Here is a 16610-nt window from a genome sequence, read left to right as displayed (position 1 = left end):
TGTCAAAGTGATATTTGGAAGCCCATAGAGGGCTATGGTGAAAAAGGAATTATCCTCACATGAAATCTGGGAAGAAGCTTTCTGAGAAACTGCTTAGTGTTCTGTTAATTCATCTCACAGAGTGACATCTGTATTTCGTGGATCTCTTTGCTAGCCTTATTTCTGTGGAATCTGAGAACAGATATTGCGGATCCCTTGGAAGAATATAGGGCCAAAGGAAATATCCTCCGATAACATAGAGAAAGAAGCTTTCTGAGAAACTTTTTGTATTCTGTGAAATCATCTCAAAGAGTTACAGCTTTCCCCTCAAGAAGCCTTTCGCTAAGACAGTTCTTTTGGAAATGGCAAAGTGATATTTGGAAGCCCATAGAGGGCTATGGTGAAAAAGGAAATATCCTCAGATGAAATCTGGAAAGAAGCTTTCTGAGAAACTGCTTAGTGTTCTGTTAATTCATCTCACAGACTTACATCTGTATTTCGTGGATCTCTTTGCTAGCCTTATTTTTGTGGAATCTGAGAACAGATATTTCGGATCCCTTGCAAGACTATGGGGCCAAATGAAATATCCTCCGATAACAAAGAGAAAGAAGCTTTCTGAGAAACTTCTTTGTGTTCTGTGAAATCATCTCACAGAGTTACAGCTTTCCCCTCAAGAAGCCTTTCGCTAAGACAGTTCTTGTGGAATTGGCAAAGTGATATTTGGAAGCCCATAGAGGGCTATGGTGAAAAAGGAAATATCCTCAGATGAAATCTGGAAAGAAGCTTTCTGAGAAACTGCTTAGTGTTCTGTTAATTCATCTCACAGAGTTACATCTGTATTTCATGGATCTCTTTGCTAGCCTTATTTCTGTGGAATCTGAGAACAGATATATCGGATCCCTTGCAAGACTATAGGGCCAAAGGAAATATCCTCCGATAACAAAGAGAAAGAAGCTTTCTGAGAAACTTCTTTGTGTTCTGTGAAATCATCTCACAGAGTTACAGCTTTCCTCTCCAGAAGCGTTTCGCCAAGACAGTTCTCATGGAATTGTCAAAGTGACATTTGGAGCCCATAAAGGGCTATGGTGAAAAAGGAAATATCCTCAGATGAAATCTGGAAAGAAGCATTCTGAGAAACTGCTTAGTGTTCTGTTAATTCATCTCACAGACTTTCATCTGTATTTCGTGGAATCTTTGCTAGCCTTATTTCTGTGGAATCTGAGAACAGATATTTGGGATCCCTTGCAAGACTATAGGGCCAAAGGAAACATCCTGCGATAACAAAGAGAAAGAAGCTTTCTGAGAAACTTTTTTGTGTTCTGTGAAATCATCTCACAGAGTTACAGCTGTCCCCTCAAGAAGCCTTTCGCTAAGACAGTTCTTGTGGAATTGGCAAAGTGATATTTGGAAGCCCATAGAGGGCTATGGTGAAAAAGGAAATATCCTCAGATGAAATCTGGAAAGAAGCTTTCTGAGAAACTGCTTAGTGTTCTGTTAATTCATCTCACAGTGTTTCATCTGTATTTCGTGGATCTCTTTGTTAGCCTTATTTCTGTGGAATCAGAGAACAGATATTTCGGATCCCTTGGAAGACTATAGGGCCAAAGGAAATATGCTCCGATAACCAAGTGAAAGAAGTTTTTTGAGAAACTTCTTTGTATTCTGTGAAATCATCTCACAGAGTTACAGCTTTCCCCTCAAGAAGCCTTTCACCAAGACAGTTCTTGTGGAATTGGCAAAGTGATATTTGGAAGCCCATAGAGGGCTATGGTGAAAAAGGAAATATCCTCAGATGCAATCTGGAAAGAAGCTTTCTGAGAAACTGCTTAGTGTTCTGTTAATTCATCTAACAGAGTTACAACTGTATTTCGTGGATCTCTTTGCTAGCCTTATTTCTGTGGAATCTGAGAACAGATACTTCGGATCCCTTGGAAGACTAAAGGGCCAAAGGAAATATCCTCCGATAACAAAGAGAAAGAAGCTTTCTGAGAAACTTCTTTGTGTTCTGTGAAATCATCTCACAGAGTTACAGCTTTCCCCTCAGGAAGCCTTCCGCTAAGACAGTTCTTGTGGAATTGGCAAAGTGATATTTGGAAGCCCATAGAGGGCTATGGTGAAAAAGGAAATATCCTCAGATGAAATCTGGAAAGAAGCTTTCTGAGAAACTGCTTAGTGTTCTGTTAATTCATCTCACAGACTTACATCTGTATTTCGTGGATCTCTTTGCTAGCCTTATTTCTGTGGAATCAGAACAGATACTTCGGATCCCTTGGAAGACTAAAGGGCCAAAGGAAACATCCTGCGATAACAAAGAGAAAGAAGCTTTCTGAGAAACTTCTTTGTGTTCTGTGAAATCATCTCACAGAGTTACAGCTCTCCCCTCATGAAGCCTTTCGCTAAGGCAGTTCTTGTGGAATTGGCAAAGTGATATTTGGAAGCCCATAGAGGGCTATGGTGAAAAAGGAAATATCCTCACATGAAATCTGGGAAGAAGCTTTCTGAGAAACTGCTTAGTGTTCTGTTAATTCATCTCACAGAGTGACATCTGTATTTCATGGATCTCTTTGCTAGCCTTATTTCTGTGGAATCTGAGAACAGATATTGCGGATCCCTTGGAAGAATATAGGGCCAAAGGAAATATCCTCCCATAACAAAGAGAAAGAAGCTTTCTGAGAAACTTCTTTGTGTTCTGTGAAATCATCTCAAAGAGTTACAGCTTTCCCCTCAAGAAGCCTTTCGCTAAGACAGTTCTTTTGGAAATGGCAAAGTGATATTTGGAAGCCCATAGAGGGCTATGGTGAAAAAGGAAATATCCTCACATGAAATCTGGGAAGAAGCTTTCTGAGAAACTGCTTAGTGTTCTGTTAATTCATCTCACAGAGTGACATCTGTATTTCGTGGATCTCTTTGCTAGCCTTATTTCTGTGGAATCTGAGAACAGATATTGCGGATCCCTTGGAAGAATATAGGGCCAAAGGAAATATCCTCCGATAACAAAGAGAAAGAAGCTTTCTGAGAAACTTCTTTGTATTCTGTGAAATCATCTCAAAGAGTTACAGCTTTCCCCTCAAGAAGCCTTTCGCTAAGACAGTTCTTTTGGAAATGGCAAAGTGATATTTGGAAGCCCATAGAGGGCTATGGTGAAAAAGGAAATATCCTCAGATGAAATCTGGAAAGAAGCTTTCTGAGAAACTGCTTAGTGTTCTGTTAATTCATCTCACAGAGTTACATCTGTATTTAGTGGATCTCTTTGCTAGCCTTATTTTTGTGGAATCTGAGAACAGATATTTCGGATCCCTTGCAAGACTATGGGGCCAAATGAAATATCCTCCGATAACAAAGAGAAAGAAGCTTTCTGAGAAACTTCTTTGTGTTCTGTGAAATCATCTCACAGAGTTACAGCTTTCCCCTCAAGAAGCCTTTCGCTAAGCCAGTTCTTGTGGAATTGGCAAAGTGATATTTGGAAGCCCCTAGAGGGCTATGGTGAAAAAGGAAATATCCTCAGATGAAATCTGGAAAGAAGCTTTCTGAGAAACTGCTTAGTGTTCTGTTAATTCATCTCACAGAGTTACATCTGTATTTCATGGATCTCTTTGCTAGCCTTATTTCTGTGGAATCTGAGAACAGATATATCGGATCCCTTGCAAGACTATAGGGCCAAAGGAAATATCCTCCGATAACAAAGAGAAAGAAGCTTTCTGAGAAACTTCTTTGTGTTCTGTGAAATCATCTCACAGAGTTACAGCTTTCCTCTCCAGAAGCGTTTCGCCAAGACAGTTCTCATGGAATTGGCAAAGTGACTTTTGGAGCCCATAAAGGGCTATGGTGAAAAAGGAAATATCCTCAGATGAAATCTGGAAAGAAGCTTTCTGAGAAACTGCTTAGTGTTCTGTTAATTCATCTCACAGACTTTCATCTGTATTTCGTGGATCTCTTTGCTAGCCTTATTTCTGTGGAATCTGAGAACAGATATTTCGGATCCCTTGCAAGACTATAGGGCCAAAGGAAACATCCTGCGATAACAAAGAGAAAGAAGCTTTCGGAGAAACTTTTTTGTGTTCTGTGAAATCATCTCACAGAGTTACAGCTGTCCCCTCAAGAAGCCTTTCGCTAAGACAGTTCTTGTGGAATTGGCAAAGTGATATTTGGAAGCCCATAGAGGGCTATGGTGAAAAAGGAAATATCCTCAGATGAAATCTGGATAGTGGCTTTCTGAGAAACTGCTTAGTGTTCTGTTAATTCATCTCACAGAGTTACAACTGCATTTCGTGGATCTCTTTGCTAGCCTTATTTCTGTGGAATCTGAGAACAGATATTTCGGATCCCTTGCAAGACTATAGGGCCAAAGGAAATATCCTCCGATAACAAAGAGAAAGAAGCATTCTGAGAAACTTCTATGTGTTCTGTGAAATCATCTAACAGAGTTACAGCTTTCCCCTCAAGAAGCCTTTTGCTAAGCCAGTTCTTGTGGAATTGGCAAAGTGATATTTGGAAGCCCATAGAGGGCTATGGTGAAAAAGGAAATAACCTCAGATGAAATCTGGAAAGAAGCTTTCTGAGAAACTTCTTAGTGTTCTGTTAATTCATCTCACAGTGTTTCATCTGTATTTCGTGGATCTCTTTGTTAGCCTTATTTCTGTGAAATCAGAGAACAGATATTTCGGATCCCTTGGAAGACTATAGGGCCAAAGGAAATATGCTCCGATAACCAAGTGAAAGAAGTTTTCTGAGAAACTTCTTTGTATTCTGTGAAATCATCTCACAGAGTTACAGCTTCCCCCTCAAGAAGCCTTTCACCAAGACAGTTCTTGTGGAATTGTCAAAGTGACATTTGGAAGCCCATAGAGGGCTATGGTGAAAAAGGAAATATCCTCAGATGCAATCTGGAAAGAAGCTTTCTGAGAAACTGCTTAGTGTTCTGTTAATTCATCTAACAGAGTTACAACTGTATTTCGTGGATCTCTTTGCTAGCCTTATTTCTGTGGAATCTGAGAACAGATACTTCGGATCCCTTGGAAGACTAAAGGGCCAAAGGAAATATCCTCCGATAACAAAGAGAAAGAAGCTTTCTGAGAAACTTCTTTGTGTTCTGTGAAATCATCTCACAGAGTTACAGCTTTCCCCTCAAGAAGCCTTTCGCTAAGACAGTTCTTGTGGAATTGGCAAAGTGATATTTGGAAGCCCATAGAGGGCTATGGTGAAAAAGGAAATATCCTCAGATGAAATCTGGAAAGAAGCTTTCTGAGAAACTGCTTAGTGTTCTGTTAATTCATCTCACAGAGTTACATCTGTATTTCGTGGATCTCTTTGCTAGCCTTATTTCTGTGGAATCAGAACAGATACTTCGGATCCCTTGGAAGACTAAAGGGCCAAAGGAAATATCCTCCGATAACAAAGAGAAAGAAGCTTTCTGAGAAACTTCTTTGTGTTCTGTGAAATCATCTCACAGAGTTACAGCTCTCCCCTCATGAAGCCTTTCGCTAAGGCAGTTGTTGTGGAATTGGCAAAGTGTTATTTGGAAGCCCATGGAGGGCTATGGTGAAAAAGGAAATATCCTCACATGAAATCTGGGAAGAAGCTTTCTGAGAAACTGCTTAGTGTTCTGTTAATTCATCTCACAGAGTGACATCTGTATTTCATGGATCTCTTTGCTAGCCTTATTTCTGTGGAATCTGAGAACAGATATTGCAGATCCCTTGGAAGAATATAGGGCCAAAGGAAATATCCTCCGATAACAAAGACAAAGAAGCTTTCTGAGAAACTTCTTTGTGTTCTGTGAAATCATCTCAAAGAGTTACAGCTTTCCCCTCAAGAAGCCTTTCGCTAAGACAGTTCTTTTGGAAATGGCAAAGTGATATTTGGAAGCCCATAGAGGGCTATGGTGAAAAAGGAAATATCCTCACATGAAATCTGGGAAGAAGCTTTCTGAGAAACTGCTTAGTGTTCTGTTAATTCATCTCACAGAGTGACATCTGTATTTCGTGGATCTCTTTGCTAGCCTTATTTCTGTGGAATCTGAGAACAGATATTGCGGATCCCTTTGAAGAATATAGGGCCAAAGGAAATATCCTCCGATAACAAAGAGAAAGAAGCTTTCTGAGAAACTTCTTTGTATTCTGTGAAATCATCTCAAAGAGTTACAGCTTTCCCCTCAAGAAGCCTTTCGCTAAGACAGTTCTTTTGGAAATGGCAAAGTGATATTTGGAAGCCCATAGAGGGCTATGGTGAAAAAGGAAATATCCTCAGATGAAATCTAGAAAGAAGCTTTCTGAGAAACTGCTTAGTGTTCTGTTAATTCATCTCACAGACTTACATCTGTATTTCGTGGATCTCTTTGCTAGCCTTATTTTTGTGGAATCTGAGAACAGATATTTCGGATCCCTTGCAAGACGATGGGGCCAAATGAAATATCCTCCGATAACAAAGAGAAAGAAGCTTTCTGAGAAACTTCTTTGTGTTCTGTGAAATCATCTCACAGAGTTACAGCTTTCCCCTCAAGAAGCCTTTCGCTAAGACAGTTCTTGTGGAATTGGCAAAGTGATATTTGGAAGCCCATAGAGGGCTATGGTGAAAAAGGAAATATCCTCAGATGAAATCTGGAAAGAAGCTTTCTGAGAAACTGCTTAGTGTCCTGTTAATTCATCTCACAGAGTTACATCTGTATTTCATGGATCTCTTTGCTAGCCTTATTTCTGTGGAATCTGAGAACAGATATTTCGGATCCCTTGCAAGACTATAGGGCCAAAGGAAATATCCTCCGATAACAAAGAGAAAGAAGCTTTCTGAGAAACTTCTTTGTGTTCTGTGAAATCATCTCACAGAGTTACAGCTTTCCTCTCCAGAAGCGTTTCGCCAAGACAGTTCTCATGGAATTGGCAAAGTGACATTTGGAGCCCATAAAGGGCTATGGTGAAAAAGGAAATATCCTCAGATGAAATCTGGAAAGAAGCATTCTGAGAAACTGCTTAGTGTTCTGTTAATTCATCTCACAGACTTTCATCTGTATTTCGTGGATCTCTTTGCTAGCCTTATTTCTGTGGAATCTGAGAACAGATATTTCGGATCCCTTGCAAGACTATAGGTCCAAAGGAAACATCCTGCGATAACAAAGAGAAAGAAGCTTTCTGAGAAACTTTTTTGTGTTCTGTGAAATCATCTCACAGAGTTACAGCTGTCCCCTCAAGAAGCCTTTCGCTAAGACAGTTCTTGTGGAATTGGCAAAGTGATATTTGGAAGCCCATAGAGGGCTATGGTGAAAAAGGAAATATCCTCAGATGAAATCTGGATAGTGGCTTTCTGAGAAACTGCTTAGGGTTCTGTTAATTCATCTCACAGAGTTACAACTGTATTTCGTGGATCTCTTTGCTAGCCTTATTTCTGTGGAATCTGAGAACAGATATTTCGGATCCCTTGCAAGACTATAGGGCCAAAGGAAATATCCTCCGATAACAAAGAGAAAGAAGCATTCTGAGAAACTTCTATGTGTTCTGTGAAATCATCTCACAGAGTTACAGCTTTCCCCTCAAGAAGCCTTTCGCTAAGCCAGTTCTTGTGGAATTGGCATAGTGATATTTGGAAGCCCATAGAGGGCTATGGTGAAAAAGGAAATATCCTCAGATGAAATCTGGAAAGAAGCTTTCTGAGAAACTGCTTAGTGTTCTGTTAATTCATCTCACAGTGTTTCATCTGTATTTCGTGGATCTCTTTGTTAGCCTTATTTCTGTGGAATCAGAGAACAGATATTTCGGATCCCTTGGAAGACTATAGGGCCAAAGGAAATATGCTCCGATAACCAAGTGAAAGAAGTTTTCTGAGAAACTTCTTTGTATTCTGTGAAATCATCTCACAGAGTTACAGCTTTCCCCTCAAGAAGCCTTTCACCAAGACAGTTCTTGTGGAATTGGCAAAGTGACATTTGGAAGCCCATAGAGGGCTATGGTGAAAAAGGAAATATCCTCAGATGCAATCTGGAAAGAAGCTTTCTGAGAAACTGCTTAGTGTTCTGTTAATTCATCTAACAGAGTTACAACTGTATTTCGTGGATCTCTTTGCTAGCCTTATTTCTGTGAAATCTGAGAACAGATACTTCGGTTCCCTTGGAAGACTAAAGGGCCAAAGGAAATATCCTCCGATAACAAAGAGAAAGAAGCTTTCTGAGAAACTTCTTTGTGTTCTGTGAAATCATCTCACAGAGTTACAGCTTTCCCCTCAAGAAGCCTTTCGCTAAGACAGTTCTTGTGGAATTGGCAAAGTGATATTTGGAAGCCCATAGAGGGCTATGGTGAAAAAGGAAATATCCCCACATGAAATCTGGAAAGAAGCTTTCTGAGAAACTGCTTAGTGTTCTGTTAATTCATCTCACAGAGTTACATCTGTATTTCGTGGATCTCTTTGCTAGCCTTATTTCTGTGGAATCAGAACAGATACTTCGGATACCTTGGAAGACTAAAGGGCCAAAGGAAATATCCTCCAATAACAAAGAGAAAGAAGCTTTCTGAGAAACTTCTTTGTGTTCTGTGAAATCATCTCACAGAGTTACAGCTCTCCCCTCATGAAGCCTTTCGCTAAGGCAGTTGTTGTGGAATTGGCAAAGTGTTATTTGGAAGCCCATGGAGGGCTATGGTGAAAAAGGAAATATCCTCACATGAAATCTGGGAAGAAGCTTTCTGAGAAACTGCTTAGTGTTCTGTTAATTCATCTCACAGAGTTACTTCTGTATTTCGTGGATCTCTTTGCTAGCCTTATTTCTGTGGAATCTGAGAACAGATATCTCGGATCCCTTGGAAGACTATAGGGCCAAAGGAAATATCCTCCGATAACAAAGAGAAAGAAGCTTTCTGAGAAACTTCTTTGTGTTCTGTGAAATCATCTCACAGAGTTACAGCTTTCCCCTCAAGAAGCGTTTCGCCAAGATAGTTCTTGTGGAATTGGCAAAGTGATATTTGGAAGCCCATAGATGGCTATGGTGAAAAAGGAAATATTCTCACATGAAATCTGGAAAGAAGCTTTCTGAGAAACTGCTTAGTGTTTTGTTAATTCATCTCACAGAGTTACATCTGTATTTCGTGGGTCTCTTTGCTAGCCTTATTTCTGTGGAATCTGAGAACAGATATTTCGGATCCCTTGCAAGACTATATGGCCAAAGGAAATATCCTCCGATAACAAAGAGAAAGAAGCTTTCTGAGAAACTACCTTGTGTTCTGTGAAATCATCTCACAGAGTTACAGCTTTCCCCTCAAGAAGCCTTTCGCTAAGCCAGTCCTTGTGGAATTGGCCAAGTGATATTTGGAAGCCCATAGAGAGCTATGGTGAAAAAGGAAATATCCTCAGATGAAATCTGGAAAGAAGCTTTCTGAGAAACTGCTTAGTGTTCTGTTAATTCATCTCACAGAGTTACATCTGTATTTCATGGATCTCCTTGCTAGCCTTATTTCTGTGGAATCTGAGAACAGATATTTCGGATCCCTTGGAAGAATATAGGGCGAAAGGAAATATCCTCCGATAACAAAGAGAAAGAAGCTTTCTGAGAAACTTCTTTGTGTTCTGTGAAATCATCTCACAGAATTACAGCTTTCCCCTCAAGAAGCCTTTCGCTAAGACAGTTCTTTTGGAAATGGCAAAGTGATATTTGGAAGCCCATAGAGGGCTATGGTGAAAAAGGAAATATCCTCAGATGAAATCTGGAAAGAAGCTTTCTGAGAAACTGCTTAGTGTTCTGTTAATTCATCTCACAGACTTACATCTGTATTTCGTGGATCTCTTTGCTAGCCTTATTTTTGTGGAATCTGAGAACAGATATTTCGGATCCCTTGGAAGACTAAAGGGCCAAAGGAAATATCCTCCGATAACAAAGAGAAAGAAGCTTTCTGAGAAACTTCTTTGTGTTCTGTGAAATCATCTCACAGAGTTACAGCTCTCCCCTCATGAAGCCTTTCGCTAAGGCAGTTGTTGTGGAATTGGCAAAGTGTTATTTGGAAGCCCATGGAGGGCTATGGTGAAAAAGGAAATATCCTCACATGAAATCTGGGAAGAAGCTTTCTGAGAAACTGCTTAGTGTTCTGTTAATTCATCTCACAGAGTGACATCTGTATTTCATGGATCTCTTTGCTAGCCTTATTTCTGTGGAATCTGAGAACAGATATTGCGGATCCCTTGGAAGAATATAGGGCCAAAGGAAATATCCTCCGATAACAACGACAAAGAAGCTTTCTGAGAAACTTCTTTGTGTTCTGTGAAATCATCTCAAAGAGTTACAGCTTTCCCCTCAGGAAGCCTTTCGCTAAGACAGTTCTTTTGGAAATGGCAAAGTGATATTTGGAAGCCCATAGAGGGCTATGGTGAAAAAGGAAATATCCTCACATGAAATCTGGGAAGAAGCTTTCTGAGAAACTGCTTAGTGTTCTGTTAATTCATCTCACAGAGTGACATCTGTATTTCGTGGATCTCTTTGCTAGCCTTATTTCTGTGGAATCTGAGAACAGATATTGCGGATCCCATGGAAGAATATAGGGCCAAAGGAAATATCCTCCGATAACAAAGAGAAAGAAGCTTTCTGAGAAACTTCTTTGTATTCTGTGAAATCATCTCAAAGAGTTACAGCTTTCCCCTCAAGAAGCCTTTCGCTAAGACAGTTCTTTTGGAAATGGCAAAGTGATATTTGGAAGCCCATAGAGGGCTATGGTGAAAAAGGAAATATCCTCAGATGAAATCTGGAAAGAAGCTTTCTGAGAAACTGCTTAGTGTTCTGTTAATTCATCTCACAGACTTACATCTGTATTTCGTGTATCTCTTTGCTAGCCTTATTTTTGTGGAATCTGAGAACAGATATTTCGGATCCCTTGCAAGACTATGGGGCCAAATGAAATATCCTCCGATAACAAAGAGAAAGAAGCTTTCTGAGAAACTTCTTTGTGTTCTGTGAAATCATCTCACAGAGTTACAGCTTTCCCCTCAAGAAGCCTTTCGCTAAGACAGTTCTTGTGGAATTGGCAAAGTGATATTTGGAAGCCCATAGAGGGCTATGGTGAAAAAGGAAATATCCTCAGATGAAATCTGGAAAGAAGCTTTCTGAGAAACTGCTTAGTGTCCTGTTAATTCATCTCACAGAGTTACATCTGTATTTCATGGATCTCTTTGCTAGCCTTATTTTTGTGGAATCTGAGAACAGATATTTCGGATCCCTTGCAAGACTATAGGGCCAAAGGAAATATCCTCCGACAACAAAGAGAAAGAAACTTTCTGAGAAACTTCTTTGTGTTCTGTGATATCATCTCACAGAGTTACAGCTTTCCTCTCCAGAAGCGTTTCGCCAAGACAGTTCTCATGGAATTGGCAAAGTGACATTTGGAGCCCATAAAGGGCTATGGTGAAAAAGGAAATATCCTCAGATGAAATCTGGAAAGAAGCATTCTGAGAAACTGCTTAGTGTTCTGTTAATTCATCTCACAGACTTTCATCTGTATTTCGTGGATCTTTTTGCTAGCCTTATTTCTGTGGAATCTGAGAACAGATATTTCGGATCCCTTGCAAGACTATAGGTCCAAAGGAAACATCCTGCGATAACAAAGAGAAAGAAGCTTTCTGAGAAACTTTTTTGTGTTCTGTGAAATCATCTCACAGAGTTACAGCTGTCCCCTCAAGAAGCCTTTCGCTAAGACAGTTCTTGTGGAATTGGCAAAGTGATATTTGGAAGCCCATAGAGGGCTATGGTGAAAAAGGAAATATCCTCAGATGAAATCTGGATAGTGGCTTTCTGAGAAACTGCTTAGTGTTCTGTTAATTCATCTCACAGAGTTACAACTGTATTTCGTGGATCTCTTTGCTAGCCTTATTTCTGTGGAATCTGAGAACAGATATCTCGGATCCCTTGGAAGACTATAGGGCCAAAGGAAATATCCTCCGATAACAAAGAGAAAGAAGCTTTCTGAGAAACTTCTTTGTGTTCTGTGAAATCATCTCACAGAGTTACAGCTTTCCCCTCAAGAAGCGTTTCGCCAAGATAGTTCTTGTGGAATTGGCAAAGTGATATTTGGAAGCCCATAGATGGCTATGGTGAAAAGGAATTATCCTCACATGAAATCTGGAAAGAAGCTTTCTGAGAAACTGCTTAGTGTTCTGTTAATTCATCTCACAGAGTTACATCTGTATTTCGTGGATCTCTTTGCTAGCCTTATTTCTGTGGAATTGAGAACAGATATTTCGGATCCCTTGGAAGACTATAGGGCCAAAGGAAATATCCTCCGATAACAAAGGAAAGAAGCTTTCTGAGAAACTTCTTTGTGTTCTGTGAAATCATCTCACAGAGTTACAGCTTTCCCCTCAAGAAGTCTTTCGCTAAGACAGTTCTTGTAGAATTGGCAAAGTGATATTTGGAAGCCCATAGAGGGCTACGGTGAAAAAGGAAATATCCTCACATGAAATCTGGAAAGAAGCTTTCTGAGAAACTGCTTAGTGTTCTGTTAATTCATCTCACAGAGTTACATCTGTATTTCGTGGATCTCTTTGCTAGCCTTATTTCTGTGGAATCTGAGAACAGATATTTCGGATCCCTTGGAAGACTATAGGGACAATGGAAATATCCTCCGATAACAAAGAGAAAGAAGCTTTCTGAGAAACTTCTTTGTGTTCTGTGAAATCATCTCACAGAGTTACAGCGTTCCCCTCAAGAAGCCTTTCGCTAAGACAGTTCTTGTGGAATTGGCAAAGTGATATTTGGAAGCCCATAGAGGGCTATGGTGAAAAAGGAAATATCCAAAGATGAAATCTGCAAAGAACCTTTCTGAGAAACTGCTTAGTGTTCTGTTAATTCATCTCACAGAGTTACATCTGTATTTCGTGGATCTCTTTGCTAGCCTTATTTCTGTGGAATCTGAGAACAGATATTTCGGATCCCTTGGAAGACTATAGGGCCAAAGGAAATATCCTCCGATAACAAAGAGAAAGAAGCTTTCTGAGAATCTTCTTTGTGTTCTGTGAAATCATCTCACAGAGTTACAGCTTTCCCCTCAAGAAGCCTTTCGCTAAGACAGTTCTTGTGGAATTGGCAAAGTGATATTTGGAAGCCCTTAGAGGGCTATGGTGAAAAAGGAAATATCTTCAGATGAAATCTGGAAAGTAGCTTTCTGAGAAACTGCTTAGTGTTCTGTTAATTCATCTCACAGAGTTACATCTGTATTTCGTGGATCTCTTTGCTAGCCTTATTTCTGTGGAATCTGAGAACAGATATTTCGGACCCCTTGGAAGACTATAGGGCCAAAGGAAATATCCTCCTATAACAAAAAGAAAGAAGCTTTCTGAGAAACTTCTTTGTGTTCTGTGAAATCATCTCACAGAGTTACAGCTCTCCCCTCAAGAAGCCTATCGCTAAGACAGTTCTTGCGGAATTGGCAAAGTGATATTTGGAAGCCCATAGAGGGCTATGGTGAAGAAGGAAATATCCTCAAATGAAATCTGGAAAGAAGCTTTCTGAGAAACTGCTTAGTGTTCTGTTAATTCATCTCACAGACTTACATCTGTATTTCGTGGATCTCTTTCCTAGCCTTATTTCTGTGGAATCTGAGAACAGATATTGCGGATCCCTTGGAAGACTATAGGGCCAAAGGAAATATCCTCCGATAACAAAGAGAAAGAAGCTTTCTGAGAAACTTCTTTGTGTTCTGTGAAATCATCTCACAAGGTTACAGCTTTCCCCTCAAGAAGCCTTTCGCTAAGACAGTCCTTGTGGAATTGGCAAAGTGATATTTGGAAGCCCATAGAGGGCTATGGTGAAAAAGGAAATATCCTCACATGAAATCTGGAAAGTAGCTTTCTGAGAAACTGCTTAGTGTTCTGTTAATTCATCTCACAGAGTTATATCTGTATTTCGTGGATCTCTTTGTTGCCTTCTTTCTGTGGAATCTGAGAACAGATATTTCGGATCCCTTGCAAGACTATAGGGCCAAAGGAAATATCCTCCGATAACAAAGAGAAAGAAGCTTCCTGAGAAACTTCCTTGTGTTCTGTGAAATCATCTCACAGAGTTACAGCTTTCCCCTCAAGAAGCCTTTCGCAAAGACAGTTCTCGTGGAATTGGCAAAGTGATATTTGGAAGCCCATAGAGGGCTATGGTGAAAAAGGAAATATCCTCAGATGAAATCTGGAAAGAAGCTTTCTGAGAAACTGCTTAGTGTTCTGTTAATTCATCTCACAGTGTTTCATCCGTATTTCGTGGATCTCTTTGCTAGCCTTATTTCTGTGGAATCAGAGAACAGATATTTCGGATCCCTTGGAAGACTATAGGGCCAAAGGAAATATGCTCCGATAACCAAGTGAAAGAAGTTTTCTGAGAAACTTCTTTGTATTCTGTGAAATCATCTCACAGAGTTACAGCTTTCCCCTCAAGAAGCCTTTCACCAAGACAGTTCTTGTGGAATTGTCAAAGTGACATTTGGAAGCCCATAGAGGGCTATGGTGAAAAAGGAAATATCCTCAGATGAAATCTGGAAAGAAGCTTTCTGAGAAACTGCTTAGTGTTCTGTTAATTCATCTTACAGAGTTACACCTGTATTTCGTGGATCTCTTTGCTAGCCTTATTTCTGTGGAATCTGAGAACAGATATTTCGGATATCTTGGAAGACTATAGGGCCAAAGGAAATATCCTCCGATAACAAAGAGAAAGAAGCTTTCTGAGAAACTTATTTGTGTTCTGTGAAATCATCTCACAAGGTTACAGCTTTCCCCTCAAGAAGCCTTTCGCTAAGACACTTCTTGTGGAATTGGCAAAGTGATATTTGGAAGCCCATAGAGGGCTATGGTGAAAAAGGAAATATACTCAGATGAAATCTGGAAAGAAGCTTTCTGAGAACCTACTTAGTGTTCTGTTAATTCATCTCGCAGAGTTACATCTGTATTTCGTGGATCTCTTTGCTAGCCTTATTTCTGTGGAATCTGAGAACAGATATTTCGGACCCCTTGGAAGACTATAGGGACAAAGGAAATATCCTCCTATAAAAAACAGAAAGAAGCATTCTGAGAAACTTCTTTGTGTTCTGTGAAATCATCTCACAGAGTTACAGCTCTCCCCTCAAGAAGCCTTTCGCTAAGACAGTTCTTGTGCATTGGCAAAGTGATATTTGGAAGCCCATAGAGGGCTATGGTGAAGAGGGAAATATCCTCACATGAAATCTGGAAAGAAGCTTTCTGAGAAACTGCTTAGTGTTCTGTTAATTCATCTCACAGAGTTACATCTGTATTTCGTGGACCTCTTTGCTAGCCTTATTTCTGTGGAATCTGAGAACAGATATTTCCTTTTCCTTTGAAGACTATAGGGCCAAAGGAAATATCCTCCGATAAAAAAGAGAAAGAAGCTTTCTGAGAAACTTCTTTGTGTTCCGTGAAATCATCTCACAGAGTTACAGCTATCCCCTCAAGAAGCCTTTCGCTAAGACAGTTCTTGTGGAATTGGCAAAGTGATATTTGGAAGCCTATAGAGGGCTATGGTGAAAAAGGAAATATCCTCACATGAAGTCTGGAAAGAAGCTTTCTGAGAAACTGCTTAGTGTTCTCTTAATTCATCTCACAGAGTTACATCTGTATTTCGTGGATCTCTTTGCTAGCCTTCTTTCTGTGGAATCTGAGAACAGATATTTCGGATCCCTTGCAAGACTATAGGGACAAAGGAAATATCCTCCGATAACAAAGAGAAAGAAGCTTTCTGAGAATCTTCTTTGTGTTCAGTGAAATCATCTCACAGAGTTACAGCTTTCCCATCAAGAAGCCTTTCGCTAAGACAGTTCTTCTGGAATTGGCAAAGTGATATTTGGAAGCCTATAGAGGGCTATGGTGAAAAAGGAAATATCCTCAGATGAAATATGGAAAGTAGCTTTCTGAGAAACTGCTTAGTGTTCTGTTAATGCATCTCACAGAGTTACATCTGTATTTCGTAGATCTCTTTGCTAGCCTTATTTCTGTGGAATTGAGAACAGATATTTCGGATCCCTTGGAAGACTATAGGGCCAAAGGAAATATCCTCCGATAACAAAAGGAAAGAAGCTTTCTGAGAAACTTCTTTGTGTTCTGTGAAATCATCTCACAGAGTTACAGCTTTCCCCTCAAGAAGCCTTTCGCTAAGACAGTTCTTGTAGAATTGGCAAAGTGATATTTGGAAGCCCATAGAGGGCTATGGTGAAAAAGGAAATATCCTCAGATGAAATCTGGAAAGAAGTTTTCTGAGAAACTGCTTAGTGTTCTGTTAATTCATCTCACAGAGTTACATCTGTATTTCGTGGATCTATTTGCTAGCCTTATTTCTGTGGAATCTGAGAACAGATATTTCGGATCCCTTGGAAGACTATAGGGACAAAGGAAATATCCTCCGATAACAAAGAGAAAGAAGCTTTCTGAGAAACTTCTTTGTGTTCTGTGAAATCATCTCACAGAGATACAGCTTTCCCCTCAAGAAGCCTTTCGCTAAGACAGTTCTTGTGGAATTGGCAAAGTGATATTTGGAAGCCCATAGAGGGCTATGGTGAAAAAGGAAATATCCTCACATGAAATCTGGAAAGAAGCTTTCTGAGAAACTGCTTAGTGTTCTGTTAATTCATCTGACAGAGTTACATCTGTATTTCGTGGATCTCTTTGCTAGCCTTATTTCT

This window comes from Macaca nemestrina, chromosome 13 (assembly GCF_043159975.1).
Source record: "Macaca nemestrina isolate mMacNem1 chromosome 13, mMacNem.hap1, whole genome shotgun sequence".
NCBI classification, from domain to species: Eukaryota; Metazoa; Chordata; class Mammalia; order Primates; family Cercopithecidae; genus Macaca; species Macaca nemestrina.
The sequence above is the reverse complement of the archived record's forward strand: the minus strand, read 5'-3'. Positions refer to the sequence as shown.